The following is a 16,135-nucleotide window of genomic DNA, read 5'->3' as shown; positions in this document are numbered from 1 at the left end:
TACAGTGCTAACCTTGAACTGAAGAGCTGGGGGACAGTGCCCAGGCCCAGAGTTCAAGCCCCATCACAAAAAAAAAAAAAAAAAAAAAAAACAACCAACCAAACAAACAAAAAACCAAGCAAGGTAGCAGTGGCTTGTACCTGTAATCCTAGCTAGTTAGGAAGCTGAGATCTGAGGATCAGGCCCAGCCTAAACTGAAATTCCTCTATTTATACTAACTTTTTTGGTCAGAGGCTAATCTCAAGTTTCAGTCCTCCTGATCTCGGCCTCTAGAGTAGCTAGGATTACAGGCATGAGATATGACACTTAGCTCCAACATTTAAAAAAGCCAGGCCAGTCACACACAATGAGACCAAAGGGGGACAACTCTTAGGGAAGGAACAGAAAGGCACAATTCCCATGTGCATCTGATCATACAAAATAATATTATTATTGAAATGAACTCCAGGAAATAGTTTTTTCCCTATATATTTATTTATTTATTGCTGTTTTTCTTTTCTTTTTGTCCTGTATGTTCATTTGTATGTCTTTGGTAAAGCAAGTAAAGGGCACAGAAATGGAGGACAGAGGGTGAATAAATGCAGCAGTGGTGCTCACTAGACACTGTTGAAAATGAACTAGACAACTTGTGGGTGGGGACAGGAAAGAAAACTGGGAGAGAGAAATGTACTCTTTACCTGACTTGTCTAACTGTAACCCCTCTGTATATCACCTTTATAATAACATCTCTCTCTCTCTCTCTCTCTCTCTCTCTATATATACACACACACACACACTTTATATATATATATGTATATATATATATATATATATATATATATATTTAAGTCAAGCCACAGTCATGTCATTTACTTTTCTAGAAAGTGTCCTGCTGCCCTATTAGGAACTGTTCCTGGACTAGAGATGTGTGAGGCCCTGCACTGAAAAAAAAAAAACCCTAAGTAACTCTCACTATGAACACTGGCAAGGCCGTTCTTGGAAGCATCTGTCCTCGTAAAGGTGGGCTGGCTGCATGGGTAGTTGCTGACATTGACATAATTCTGGATGATCTTTTAGCAACCTCACTGAGCTGAAAGGAAGATTAATCACAGTTGAGGAAGAAGAAAAATGGAGACTTTTCTGGTGCTGACACAGGAATCTGGGCCCCCTTGGCACGGCCTGTTCTCAGTCCCTGGGCGCACCTAGGAGCCTCGGGGGGGGGGGGGGTAGCAGCTGGAGCTTCTGGAGCACAGAGTGCAGTGCCAGTGCAAGGACAGGGCGAGGAGGTTCCCATTTCTTCCTCAGCCCCAAGGTATTTTGTCTCTGGGAGCTGCAGGCTGTGTTCTTCTGCCATCAGACGCCCCACCTGAGGGCCTGCCGCATTCCTTCATAGCAAACCTAACACCAAGCTGTTGTTACTGTTATTATTGTTATTGTTATTATTATTACAACCACAACAGCAGAGCCACCCAGAGCAATCTAAGCACCAAGCTTTCAGTGTTCACTCACGCAGTTCTTGGAGAAGCATGGACTGCTGCCATTTGTCAGGAGGAAACTGAGGCACGGGTGGAAGGGTCCCCCTTGCTCCAAGCAACATGTGCACCCCCTCCTGAGACTGTCCCTTCTCTCCCTGTGCCTCTCCCTCACAAACCCAGGCCCACCCACCAACAAGCCAGCCCCTCTTTCCCCATGGCTTGGGCCTGCACAGGCATAGTTCTCCTTGCTGACTTGGGTTTGGTTTATTACACAAACATCGTGCACACTCTGGAAGTAACAAATAGATGGGCTGTTCTCTAACCTTTTGGCTTTAGGACCCCTTCCTCGCTTAACTTTTATTTTTTTATTTTGGCTGTAGTGAGATCTGAACTCGGAGCCTCAGGCGTTGGAGGCAGGCACCCCACCACCGAGTCGCACTCCCAGCCCTCTTCCTTCCTCAGAGCCCTGCAGACATTTTGTCTATCTATGGGCATTTACCACATTGGAAATTAAAACTGAGAGATTCAAAAGAATCAGCACACTCTTAGACGACAAAGAAGCAATGCCTCTATACCTCTTTATATTGATATAAAATTATATAGATATGGAGACAAGAAAAAAAGTATCAACAATTCACTTGAAAATAACAATAAACCTTATATATTTTAAATCCATGACATATTTTTAAGAAAAAAAGTCACATTTTATATTTTCTTTCGAACTACAACAGAGTGGACCCAGGGCCTTGCTCCTGCTAGGCAAATGCTCCACCCCTTTCATTTATATTTTATTCCTGAGGTAAGATCTTGCTAACTTTGCCAGGACTGGTGTGGAACATGAAATCCTTCTGCTTCTGCCTCTTGAGTAGCTGGGATGACAGGCATGTGCCTACATGCCCAGCTTAAAAAAATCATATTTTCCAAAACAACTATGGGGCAAGGAGAGTGGTCTCTTTATTCATTTGTGCAAATCTCTTTTGTAGCTACCAAAATGGACACCCGCTGGATTCTCATATCTGCTTCTGTATGTAGGGTTAAATCTGGCCTTAAGCTGGGGAAAGAAGGCCTATTATCCAAACAGATGTGTATATATTCTTGGATGCTGCACCAAAACTCAATAGGTAATAGTTTCTTAGAACTTGGTTGCAATGTGAAACATGAATTAGCATTTTGGACTGAGCTCCGTTCATGGTCTATGGCTCCATTTTGTTCTGCATGATGTTGGTCATCTGGGAAAATACTTGCTCGCTGTTAGGCCACACTTCCAAAGGCTGCGCTTCATTAGATTAACCCCACACCACAAGTTTACTAATGGTGCCAGTCCTCGGATAAGCACTGGGAAGCCGCTTTTAGACCGGTGGGCACAGATGGTCCCAAACTCACATTTTCATTTCCCTCTCACGTTTTCTCTGCGCTATGCACCTGGCATGCTGTAGCCATCTTCCAAATCTGTGGGCTCAGCAAACAGCAGATCACAAAGATGCAGAGCAAACACGGCCCATCTGTACAGCCCACAGTCAGATCTGGTTCCCATCAGTGTTCCCCAAACACTACAGCGCAATGCTTCTTACAGGACAACCTGGCATGTAAGGAGCTGAAAATCATCTAGAAGTGATTTAAGGTAGACAATTACTTAATGTATGCTGTGACATGCAAATACTATGTCATTTTATACAAGAGAATGGGGCATCTGGGTTTTGATAGCCCTGGGGGTCCTGGAATCTAACCTCATGGATCCTGAGGGAAGAGGGAGGTCATGTTAGTGGTTTTGGCTGAAGTAAAAGGCTCACTTCATATCTTTAACAGATAATATCTACCAACTATCCAGACTCAATTGTTGGCTATCTATCGAACATTCTTTCAAGTAAAAACTATTCTGTGAAGGAAATAGCTAGTTGAGGTACTAGGTCAAAGTCACAAATATATATATATATATATATATATATATATATATATATATATATATTTTTTTTTTTTTTTTTTTTTTTCCTTAAGGCAACACTGGGCCAAGCAACGCACTCGTGGCTCATGTTGTAATCCTAACTACTCAGGAGGTTAAGATCTGATAATCACAGTTAAAAGCCAGCTTATGTAGAAAAGGCCATTCGAAATTTATCTCCATCAAAAAGTCAAAAGGGCTGGGAAGGTGGCTCAGTGGTAGAGCGCTTGCCTTGCATTCTTGAGGCCCTGGGTTCGATTCCTCCACATAAGCAGAAAAAAAAAGCCGGAAGTGGCACTGTGGCTCAAGTGGTAGACTTGAGCTCAAGAGCTGAGGGACAGCACCCAGGCCCAGAGTTCAGGCCCCACGACCGGACCCAAAAAAAAAAGTCACAAGTAGAGGTGTAGCTCAAGTGGTAGAGCACCAGCCTGAAGTGGAAAACATCAAGAAAGATTGTAAGGTCCTTACTTCAGGCCCCAGTACTAGCACAGAAAAAAAAAAAATGAGGAAAAAAGGTGTTGTGCACTGTCTATTTAGCCTCAGAATATTACAATATGTGTACTCAGGATGGAGATTTCATAAAATCATCTCTACTGTTTCATCAAACTAAGTCAATTCTGCAAAATCTTGCTGCTATTGAAGTACACAAGCCAGTAAGGTCCAGCAGCCCTGGGATCCATACATTTTAATCAATAGATTTAGTTCTTGAAAAAATATACCTTGCAAACAAGAATAAGACTCTTCTGGTCTTAAAATGCCAGCATAAAATGTGCAAAGCTTGTAAAGAAAGATGTCTCAAATGTTAGTTTATCATATTCAAGGGTTGGACAGAACACACAAGAGTGTGAACTGCCTGGAATCCTGTTTTATGTGCTAAGGTAATCCAAACAGACGCAAACTTTACCAGTATCTATTTTAGGTACAAGTCACCTAATTTTGAGCTTTTTATTTTTCTTTTCTTTTTTTTCCTGAGTTTGAACTCAGGGCCTGGGAGCTATCTATGAGCTTTTCTGCTCAAGGCTAGCACTCTACCACTTTTTTATTTTTTATTTATTTTTTGGGTCTGGTCGTGAAGCCTGAACTCTGGGCCTGGGCGCTGTCCCTCAGCTCTTCAGCTCAAGGCTAGCGCTCTACCACTTGAGCCACCTTCCCAGCCCCACTCTACCACTTTTAGCCATAGCGCCACTTCCGGTTTTCTGGTGGTTAATTGAAGGTAAAAGTCTCACTGGCTTTCCTGCCTGAGCTGGCAGGAAAGATCCTCAGGTCTCATCCTCCTGAGTAACTAGGATCAGAGGCATGAGCCACTGGCCCCTGGCTGATTTTTTAAGATAGTATTCCAAAATGTGACAACCTTCAATCACACTTCAAATGCTTTCTATATTATCCTGGGGTAACTGAACATATTTTCTACCCGATGATTGATAAAATTGACTTTAAGCACAGACATGCTTCCACACCCTAATTGATCACTCAGTCAGATGGGGAAGGAAGTCTTTACTCCCTTTATTATTTTGACTCAGTTTGAGGGCGTCAGGAACGCAGTCTCTGGGGCACGTGGCAGGGTAATAAATCATGCCTAGTGAAAAACGCTGTCTGCACAAAACAATTTTAAAAAATAAGTTCCAGTAATAAAAGTTAAAAAACAGCTGATGAGAACAGATGTAGCCTTTGTTTTGTATGAAACTCGGATTTTGTAAGAGGATAAAAAGTAAGGCTGAATTGGAGTCAATTCAGTGCAATGTATATGGCACAGAATACTAAAGAAATCCCACTTGTGTAGGAAATCCAGTGAGGTGTTATTTTTTTTTCCTTATTAAGCAATATGACACAGACTTACTTAAATCTGATTCTTACTATATATCTTCCTTGAAAAGAAGTTTGGATGAAATGGAAGTATGTAGAAGCTGGCTTACTGTGTTCAGTTCCTCAGTCAATATGTTAATAGTGAGTTATTAACTTGAGAATTTAATAAACTTAGTAACTTAATGTTGACTTCATGTATCAATTTAACTTCATGCTCTTTGAGGCAACATCATGTTTCACTTCATTTTGGTTCATTTCTTCTTCTTTTTCAGGTTCCTTTAAAAATATATATTAAGTAGTTGTACAAAGGATTTTAAATTCCACAAGTCAGTTTTCATTTCTTATTTCTTAAGGTGCAAAACTGCTGGACATGAACTACTATCAAATCAAATTTTCCCATTTTAAATTTACCCCACAGAGCATTTATTCAGTGTGGCCGTATTTACATTTCAATACCTGAGTCCCTTCCTTTGTGCTAAGAGTTTATTTTCCAGCATTTGTGCTTTGCATGGATCCCCAAATAGATTTTAAAGCTTGTAGCAGTCTAGTTTGAGCCTTGAATGCATTGCTGTTTTGTGGATGGTAAAAGGTTTAGAGGTGGTGTAGTTCAGATTTTCTTTCTACTCACCCAGGGCTTGGGAACGGAGCCTCTTAAAGGTAAACCTTTTGTGTCGGCTCAAGGGTCCCAGACTGGATTATTCTGAGCCGGAATCTCCCACCCCTTCATGCAAATGACCTCTCACTGATTACCCAGAACAAAGGTTCCACTATTCCCTTTGCTTTAACTAAGCAAACTTCTTGAAAGAACGTAGGGAACTCAGTATTGAAAAATATCTTGAGAACTTGAAGCAGCAGCCTGGTGGTGATTAGACAGTATCTGTTTAACAAATGTGGTATAATTATTGAGCCGGAGAGAAAAGTAACCACAGGCCCCTGGCTAGGTATGCGGGGCCAGAGCTGGTTGGTTTGAGGAGAAACAAAGAAAGAGACAGGGAGAGAAAGAGAATTGCTTCTGGAATCAGGGAAGAAGTGGGCAAAAAGCATGTGCTCATTACTGCTCATTAGAGAAAGGAGAAAATGACAAAATTTACTCTAATAGAAACTGGATTTTCATTGTGATCTGCCTTAACTGCTTTAGGGAAGAGAGAAGTGAAAGAAAGAAAGAAAAGAGGGAGAGAGGGAGCAAGGGAAGGAAGAAGGAGGGAGGGAGGAAGGAAGGAAAAAGGGAGGGAGGAAGGGAAGGAGGGAGGGAGGAAGGGAAGGAGGGAGGGAAGAAGTAAAGAAGGAGGGAAGGAGGGAAGGAAGAAGGAGGGAAGAAAGAAAGAAGAAAGGGAGGGAGGGAGGAAGGGAAGGAGGGAAGGAAGGGAGGGAGAAAGAGAAGGAGGGAGGGAAAAAGGGAAGGAGGGAGGAAGGGAAGGGAAGGGGGAAGGGAGGGAGAATGGGAGGGAGAGAAGGAGGAAGGGAATGGAGGGAAGGAGGGAAGGAGGGAGAGAGGGAGGAAGGGAAGGGGTGGAGGGAGGGAAAGGAGGGAGGAGGGAAGGGAGGAGGAAAGGAAGAAAGGGAGGAAGGAAATTGCTGCTAATGGGACCGATGCCTAACATCATGGCTGTTTTTTGAGCAGGTCTTGCTTCCTGCCTGGTGCACAGCTGGACCACATCTGGGTATTGTAGGCTTCTTCTCAGAGCTGGGATAGAAGCAGCATGCCACAATCCTCAGCTGTTGGATGAAGAGACATCTGTGTATATGCCCAGGCTAGCCTTAAACTGCAACCCTCCTGACCGTCTTAAGCAGTTAGAATGGCGGTGTAAGTCACTGGTACCCTGCTAAGGGTCTTCCCTATAGAGCGCTAGTCCAGACCTTATGAACCACCACCAACTCCCCACAAAATAAATCAAGGCTTACATTTGTGATAAGCAGACAATGAAGGCTGACATATACCAGTCCAAAAAGCATTCATAGCTCTTCAGAAAACTTATCTGCTCTCAGAAATGGAGGGAGGGTGGGTGAACAAATGTCCAATAAATACCATGTGGAAAATGAAGTATGCCACCCGTGGGCATGGACAGAAAGAAGGAACTTGGGGAAAAGTGAAGGAAGGGGTGACATTGTCCAAAAGGCAATGTACTCATTACCTGATTTACCAAATGGCAACTCCTCTATCGAACACTTTAATAGTAGCAATAAAATTATAGTTAAAAACTGTTTCTACCTTCAGGTGTTCTCATCCTCTGTTCTGGCAGTGAGTTGTAATAAGGCCTTGAGGATGGTGACATTTGTCTGTCCCAGCCTGTAGAGAGCTCTGGGAATTTGATTAGCCAAGTAAGATTTTAAACAATTCCATATGAAAGTTGAGCAAGAGGAATGGGCTTCTATGTTTCCCCTGACATTCTGTGTGAAACCATCATAGAAGCAGGGGTGGGGAGAGAACCCCAACAGCCATGCACAGGAAGTGTCAATACATCACAGTTTTGCCAAGAGAGGGCGCATGTCAAAACCACCCAAACAAAAACAAACCCAGGCATTGGTGTTCACACCTGTAACCTGAGATCTGAGGAACGCCGTTCAAAGCCAGCCAGGGCAGAAAAGTCCCCCTGTGAGACTCTTATCTCTAATTAACCCCTCAAATGGAAGTGGCACTGTGGCACTGTGGCTCAATTGGCAGAGTGCTAGCCTTAAGCACAGACAGGGCCAGCGTCAGCACTCAGGCCTTGAGTTCAAGCCCCACAACTGACAAACAAAAAAAGAAGCCAACAACCTCTCAAAAGGTAGCATCTTATTTCTCTTTGCTTCTACAGTGCCCACATAGAGAACGTGTGAGCAATATCCCTAAACTTGTGTATTCCTAAGTACTGTTTATCCTGCCCCAGCCAAAAATGCTGTTTTGTTATGATAACCACCAGTGGGTTTTCCTGTGGCGTTTCCACCAGTGTGCAGGTTGGGCTGTGTTCACTGATTCTTCACGTGAAAATGAACAAAAAGCAAGCTCCAGTGGTGTGTGTGTATGAGCACACCGTGCATGTATGCACACCTGTGGGCCAGGCCAGGCACCTGGGGCATGCACCCCTGGGCATGGACTTCCTGTCACTTCCGGGGTCCATGCGTGTCCCCAGGGAACATGAGTTGCAGACTCTGCTGACATGGTGGGTGATGCCGAGTTGCTGTTCTTGGGACTGAGGCTGCCTTCAGGAAGCAGATCCTGACACCCAGTAGCTATGACACAATCCAGTTTGTCTGCAGACCCCGCCTTCCTCACAACCAGCTGCTCCTGCCACCAGCTCTCTCTGCACTACACTTGGCAGTGTCTGTGTGCCTCTGTTATGTTACTTGGATGGGACCTAATCTGAGACACCCCCTGTGAGAAGGAGCTGCATTGTGGGATAGTGTCCTAGCACTGTGGGTCAGTGTCCTGGCATCGTGTGTCAGTGTCCTAGCATTCTGTGTCAGTGTCCTGGCATCCTGTGTCAGTGTCCTGGCATCCTGTGTCAGTGTCCTGGCATCGTGTGTCAGCGTCTAGCACCATGTGTCAATGTCCCAGCATCGTGTGTCAGTCTAGTACCATGTGTTAGTGTTCTAGCATCCTGTGTCAGTGTCCTAGCATTATATGGCTGTGTCCTAGCATCGTATGTCAGTGTCTAGCATCATGTGTCAGTGTCCTAGCACCATGTGTCAGTGTCCTAGCATTGTGTGTCAGAGTCCAAGCATGGTATGTCAGTGTCCTAGCATCGTGTGTCAGTGTCTAGCACCATGTGTCAGTGTCCTAGCATCGTGTGTCAGTGTCCTGGTATCAGGTGTCAGTGTCCTACCATCATGTGTCAGTGTCCTAGTACTGTGTGTCCGTGTTCTAGCATTGTGTGTCAGTTTCCTAGCACCATGTGTCAGTGTCCTAACACCAAGTGTCAGTGTCTAAGCATGGTGTGTCAGTGTCCTGGCATTGTGTGTCAGTGTCCTAACATCCTGTGTCAGTGTCCTAACATCCTGTGTCAGTGTCCTGGCATCGTGTGTCAGTGTCCTGGCATCGTGTGTTAGTGTCCTAACATCCTGTGTCAGGGTTCTAGCATTTTGTGTAGTGTCCTAACATCCTGTGCCAGTGTCCTGGCATTGTGTGTCAGTGTCCTAACATGGTGTGTTAGTGTCTTAGCACCATGTGTCAGTGTCCTAGCACCATTTGTCAGTGTCCTGGCATCCTGTGTCAGTGTCCTAGCACCATGTGTCAGTGTCCTAGCATCATGTGTCAGTGTGTAGCACCATGTGTCATTGTCCTAGCATCGTGTGTCAGTGTGTAGCACCATGTGTCATTGTCCTAGCATCGTGTGTCAGTGTGTAGCACCATGTGTCAGTGCCCTAGCATCAGGTATCAGTGTCCTGGCACCATGTATCGGTGTCCTAGCATCATGGCCCAGTGTCCTAGCACCATGTGCCACTGTCCTAGCATCCTGTGTCAGTGTCCTAGCACCATGTGTCAGTGTCCTAGCATCGTGTGTCAGTGTGTAGCACCATGTGTCATTGCCCTAGTATCAGGTATCAGTGTCCTGGCACCATGTATCGGCGCCCTAGCATCGTGGCCCAGTCCTAGCACCGTGGGAGCTGCCAAGCTTCCCCAGCCTACAGGGAGTTCTGAGGCTCTCAGTGGACTGGGTCAGCTGGAAGGCACACAGCTGACTGTCACTGGACATTTTGGATAACCGTGGCAGCACGTCACTTCATGCACAGCGCTCTCCACTACTGACGGCACTGTCCATCCTTTTACTGGTGCGGCTCTTGACACTCTGCAGTGTAACATTACACTTGTGTGTCTACACCACCGAGGGAAACAAAATGCTCTCCCCAGATCACCTGGGCAAAGTTAGAGAAGGGGAAAGCTGCCTGCTAATGCACTCCTCAGTGCGGGCATGTAGCCCCAGTCTGCTGGCCAGCCCATCTCTTGTCCTCCCTTCCATTTTCACCCTCCACCCCCGGCAATAGAAACTTCAGGGTTTCCAGAAGAGTCAGTGCCTTTTCCCAGTGGATGCTGGGGTGTGGTCCCCTGGGACCCTCTCCTCTGCCCCTACACATACCTAGCCTACAAGCCACAGTTATGATGCCCTTCCTACTCCCACCTCTACTCCCCACGCACAAGAGGCACTTCCTACTTTCTCCATCCATCCCAAGATTCATAAACAGCCAGCATCAAACTAAATCTGTCTAGCCTGTACATCTCCCTTGCTTCCCCTGCCCCCATTTGCTGTGCATATCTTTAGGTCCGTGGCTATGTTTTTCTCCTCTCTCTATGGTGATTTCGCCCACTAAATTTGTATCTAGAAAGAATCAATCAGCAATCCAGCCCTAACTCCTTGAGAGATGGAATAGCAATATTTTTATTTGGAAGTATATTTATGTATATTTGAAATTGTTTTGTTTTTCCCTTCCACTTGGAAATTTGGCCTTTGTATTATTGTTATTAATATTAATTATTTTGGTGCTAGTCCTGGGGCTTGAACTCAGGGTCTGGGCACTGTCCCTGAGATTCTTTTGCTCAAAGCTAGCACTCCACCACTTGAACCACAGTGCCACTTCTGCCTTTTTCTGTGTACTTTGTTGGAGGTAAGAGTCTCTTGGACTTCCCTGCCTGGGCTGGCTTTGAACACATTCCTCAGAGCTCAGTCTCCTGAGTAGCTAGGATTATAGGCGTGAGCCACTAGCACTTGGCTTAGTCTTCAGTTAGCGTAGAATCTTTTTTTTATAGTATAAAGTGTTGTTATTTTCAAAGACTAGGGGTGTATAGCTCAGTGGAACAGTGAGTCCTTAGCATACACAAAGACTTGGGTTTGATTCTCAGCACTAAGAAAAGAGGAAACCAAAATTATTTTCACTGTAAAGAAAAAGAAAATCTTTCTCAGTCAATGACAATTTTGTGGTATTAACTAGCAGCCAACTGGCACCCATCAGTTTGAGAAAAATGAATCCTGACGTCATTGAGTCTACCCAAGTTTTCACTAAACTCTTTATTCGTGGGGATCTATGGTCCCACATCACTGGTGGGCTCTTCCCCAGGTTCTCGATTTGCAAGTTAAACGTGTGAACCGTTTCCCCCAACCCCAGTTGCCAGGATGTTTTCCCAGCAGCAGGATGAGAGCAGTAACTCGCTCTTCAGTTGCCTTTGTCTTTTCTTTCCTTTTCCTCCTGGAACTGATTTTGTAGGTCTGCCGGATGTCAGAGAAACATGACCTGGGCAAAACTGTGGGTCACGTCTATACTTAAAAAGCATCCATGACTTTGAGCCCAGAGAGGATGTAATAAATACACCCATGTGCTGGGCCAGCATATTCCAGCCAGTTAGAATAACAAGGGAGAGGGCACAGGATTTAACGCCCGCGACGGCAGTGCTGGCGCCAGGGACACGCCATTTGATTCTTCACAGGTGCAGCCCGGTGGTCTCCAGCTGAGGAAACACAAGCAGCCCGCAGCATCCTTGCCTGTGCGAGGAGAGCATTTGCTAAGCACTTTGATGCTGCCAACCCTCGTTTCCACTCTGTACGGCTGCGGGCTCAACGTCTGGCTTCCAGCTCAAAAATAGAGCACTCCATACTCGCTGGTTTCTGCCTTCTAATAGATCAGCCCTAATGAGGATGGAGCTGTTGACCTAAAACAGTTTCAGTGCACTCATTTGAGACTTAGGTAGAGGGACAGATCGTATAAATTCAAAAAAAAATCAAATCCTTCTAAAGAGTCTTTTCCACGTTGGCCTATTTGTTAGGAAGAAGACCAGCCTGATTACCCTATTGTGTGGGCCAAGGCCTTGTGCAGTGAGGGGAGAGAGTCCAGGCGGCAAGGGGAGACATCAACAAACAAAAATGCTAAAGCCTAGTCAGAAGTGGGGCGCCGGTGGCTCAAGCCTGTAATCCTAGCTATGCAGGGAGCTGAGATCTGAGAATCACGGTTTGAAACCATTCGAAGGCAGAAAAGTGTGCAGGACTCTTATGTCCAAACAACTAGCAAAAACCAGAACTGAAGGCATGGCACAGAAAAGAAAAATAAGGATGTGACCCCACACTTCTGGCTTGGAGATGCTCCCCCCTGCCCACCCCCACCCCCAATCATCTGCACAGCTCAGCTCACTGTTGCTGTGCTGCTGTCAGCACATGGCATAGGTACCGCCCAGTGCTGACTGTGAGTTCTCTGGGGGTGACATTGAGAGGGACCCCGAACAATTACCAAGTTTACTTCTGCTGTTGGCTGAGAGCTCTCCACAGCAACCTTCTCATTTGAGAAAGAAAACAGGCACTCCTGGGTTTTTGCTATTTGGGGGATGTGTCTAATAAAGTACTAGTTCTTATTTTGTGAATTAGCCTCAGCAGAGCATCCCACAGGAGTAGAGTAAATCCTAGAGAGACGGTGAACTAAATGTGACCTTCACAGTGACCTTCGCAGGGCAGAAAAGAGTATCTCAAGGGTGGGGTCGCCCAGTCCAGCATGGTCCATGGATCCTTCCTGCTGCACTTGCCACCCAGACGATGAGCCTTCGATACGAGCACAGGCTCGGATGAGGCCTGTGGGTTCTTATAGAATCTCCTTCAGTGACACAAAATCCTCCCAGCTATATTAATCATGGCTCTATTTAAATTTGTGCAAGGAAAGTCGCTGAGCTCCCTTGGGGAGGGTAGAGAAAAATAAGGATGTATGACTACAGCTTTGTTCTGCTGGGCAAAACAGAAGAAAAAATTCTGGTGCCGTTACCAAGCTGTCGGAAACCATTTGCCCACCCAGATGGGCCTTGATTTGAAAGACAATCACACCCAGTCTGGTGTGATTGGAGCCAGACCTGCAATTCTTATGCCAGGCTCAGGCAAGCACAGAAGGTAAGACATAAGCCAATTAATAACTTTCCAGGCTAAGTCTGCCCTGTGGCTATCTCTGGACTGATAGTAGCATATTTTCTTAAGGACCAAACTGTGGGGGTTTCTACAAGCCAGTCAGCAGGTAGCAATCAGCCCCAGATCATATATATTTTACAAATTGGAGTGAGTTTCCCAAAGTCAAAATTATCATTTTGTATTTCTAAAATCTTTTAAATCGTTGTAGGAAAAGTAGCTGATTCTTTAGAGCTCTGAACATAACTGAAATGTACTCAGGTGTCAAAGAGACAGACTGTAAGTCAAGTTAGCTTTCAACAAAGATGGTTTAAGAGAGGAGAGAGGGCCTGAGCTCACTAGGGCCCATGTCTCATCCCACACTCTGAGAACACCATGTCTCATATTGCCTCCTCCCATCCCAGGGTCCCCACAGAGACTGTGGTGGGGTTTTCAGGACAAAGCTCCCGCCCTTTCTCTATTATAATTTCATCTTCTATGTATATCCAGGATCCCATACTGGACTTCACTTATGCCCAACTCTCAGCATACCTCAGAAACTCTTGTTTCTAGAGAGAATCTGAGAGAATATAGATGGGCTGAATAGAAACATACCCCCCCCTCCCCAGGGTTTTGGCCTTTTCATATAGTTTCACAACATTTTCTTTATATAGTTGAGCATGTTCACTCAAATAAAGCAGAAATTAGCAGCTGCCTAGACAACTACAATTACACTTGAGACATATGAAATTTAGAATTCCTTAAAGCTAAAAGAAGGGCTTTAGAATGGTAAGACTACAAGAATTGGAAACAAAAATAAGGGCCAGGGGGGCATTGCTTCTGAGTAGAGAAGTAATTTTGTACTTCTGCGCACAGGTCATTTTATTAGACTGATCCTAAATGAAATGGAATGACAGAATCAAAATAAGAGCCAGAAGAGAGGTCATCCTATGTAAAGCCATCACTTTTGAGGGGAGAAAGACTCAGTGAAATGATTTGACCTGCTGCATAGCAAGTATTGCTTGTCCTCATTCTTTCTGCTCATCTCTCTTGATTATCTGAGTTATGGCCAACTGAATGGAGATGAGACATTCCCGCCTCCCTTGCAGCTAGATATTCAGCTTTGCTCTAGTTAGCCAGTGGGATGCAAGTGAAGGATTGTGCATGCCTATCAAGAAGAGTCACTCTCTTCTTCCCCAACCCTGCTGGTTGAGATGCTGACCTGATCGGTGGACAGGGTAGCTGACTTGGACCATCTTGTCATGGTTGCCATATGCTCTGGGCGTTTTTGGAGCTGGGAGAGCAACTACATAGAAAGAGCCTGAGCTCTGAACTGATTGCCTTCTAGACATAACACTTGAGAGAAACAGATGCTGTAATTGTTTAAAGCACTGTTGCTTAGGGCTTTGTGCATTGCTCTCAGCCAAACCTGTTCTACAGTGCTACGTCAATAGTGCAGCATTCATATTGCATTAGGTATCACAAGCCATCTGGAGAGGGCTTAAAGTAAATAGGAAGTGGGTAAAGGTTTGATGTAAATACTGCACCATTTTATGCAAGGTATTTAAGCACTTGCAGATCTGGGCACCCTCTGGGGTGCTGGTGCCAATCTCCTGAGAACACAGAGAGAAGATTGAACTCCTCAGGCTATGTGAGTCCACCTCTCCTCGCTCTGCATCGGCTGGGAGCCACATGCATGCTGCCAGTACCACACTGCTCTCTGAGCTTTGCCTGCGTTTGGGCAAGCCTACAGCGGTGCAGCTGCTGTGGGTAGACTGCAGTGGGCAGTGGGCACTTAGTCACTCCCAGAGCTTTCACACACCTCAGTGAATCATCACTGTGTTTGCAACAAAAGGAGATGCATTGGAGTGCAGACAGAGTAAACACTTCCAAGAGTCCAGGCTACACACCACGGACACTGATTTTTTTTTTCTCCTTGCAAAAATCTGAAATGCCAGCTGTTTGAGTCAGGCAGCTGTTAGCTTACACCAGCCTCCTTGGCACTAAAGATACCAACAGGGGAAATCAGGTTCAGGAGGCAGCCAGGGCATATGGCAGGGATTCCCCACAGCAGAGGTAGAAAGGGGTTCTGCTGAGCAGCTGTGCCCTGTGAGACCCACGTCACGTGATGCCGGTGAGACCCATATCACATGACAGTCTTAGGCTGTGTGCGAACTGGGCTCCCCACCTCCTTCTGGGAGCTGGGCAAGACCTTCCATCAGGTGGAACCCTGGGAACCACAGGGCTGAACACAACTCAGCCGGAAGAAGAGAAATAGCACCACAGATGTGGGTTTCAGACCAAGTCTGAAGGTGCATGTGAAGTATAGTAGTGATGTAGCTCCAGCTGGCCTTGTCTGGGTAAGTCATGTCACCTGCCTGGGTTTTGTTTGTTGGTTTGCTTGTCTTTCTTTGACACAGGGTCTTGCCATGTGTCCCAGGTTGGTCTTATGCTCACAGTCCTCCTGCCTCAACCCCATTGTGTGTGGGATTATAGGCATTTACTACCATGGCTGGCATGGTACCCTTTTGGCAGTACCAGGGTTTGAGGCTCCAGGCATATGTTTGCTAGAAGATGCTTGGCCACTTTTTCCCTCTGGGATTTTAGCTATTTTTTCAGATAAAGTCTCCTACATTTTACCTGGGCCTGGCCTTCGACTGTGATCCTCTTGGACTGGGATTGTAGCCATGTATCATGTCTGTCTTGTTTGTTACTATAGGATCTCAGTGACACTTTTACCCAGGTTGACCTTGAATTTCAATCCTCCCATCTCTGCTTCCCAAGTAGCTGGAATTATAGGTGTGAGCTATCATACCTAGCTAACCTTCTTGATTTTTAATTGTGCTTTAGGGGACTGAATTTAGTGATCTATGACATTTCCTTTTAAAATCTTAGCAGTGTTATCCCTGTCTAATTGCATACAAGTAAACTAAATGAAAAGCTTCTGTCAATTATATATTTGCTTTTGTTTAAGAATACTTTAAGTATTCTTAACCCCCTACATAAAAAAGTCATTAGAGAGGAAACGTATTTGTGTGTGTGTGTGTGTGTGTGTGTGTGTGTGTGTGTGTGTGTGTGTGTGTGTGTGTGTGTGTGTGTGTGTACATATTCAA

At 45.3% G+C, this 16,135-nt stretch overlaps 1 protein-coding gene across 10 annotated transcripts in view; it reads right to left on the bottom strand.

The window, feature by feature from the left end:
* The window catches only part of Veph1 (ventricular zone expressed PH domain containing 1), a 144,236-nt gene that overhangs the window by 77,048 nt on the left and 51,053 nt on the right, over positions 1–16,135 (bottom strand). The gene's annotated exons all lie outside the window — the stretch shown is intronic.

Source organism: Dipodomys merriami, unplaced genomic scaffold, assembly GCF_024711535.1.
Source record: "Dipodomys merriami isolate MVZ:Mamm:240054 unplaced genomic scaffold, mDipMer1.0.p SCAF_154, whole genome shotgun sequence".
Taxonomy (NCBI): Eukaryota; Metazoa; Chordata; class Mammalia; order Rodentia; family Heteromyidae; genus Dipodomys; species Dipodomys merriami.
Note: the sequence above shows the minus strand (reverse complement) of the source record. Positions and strands in the feature narration are given on the sequence as shown.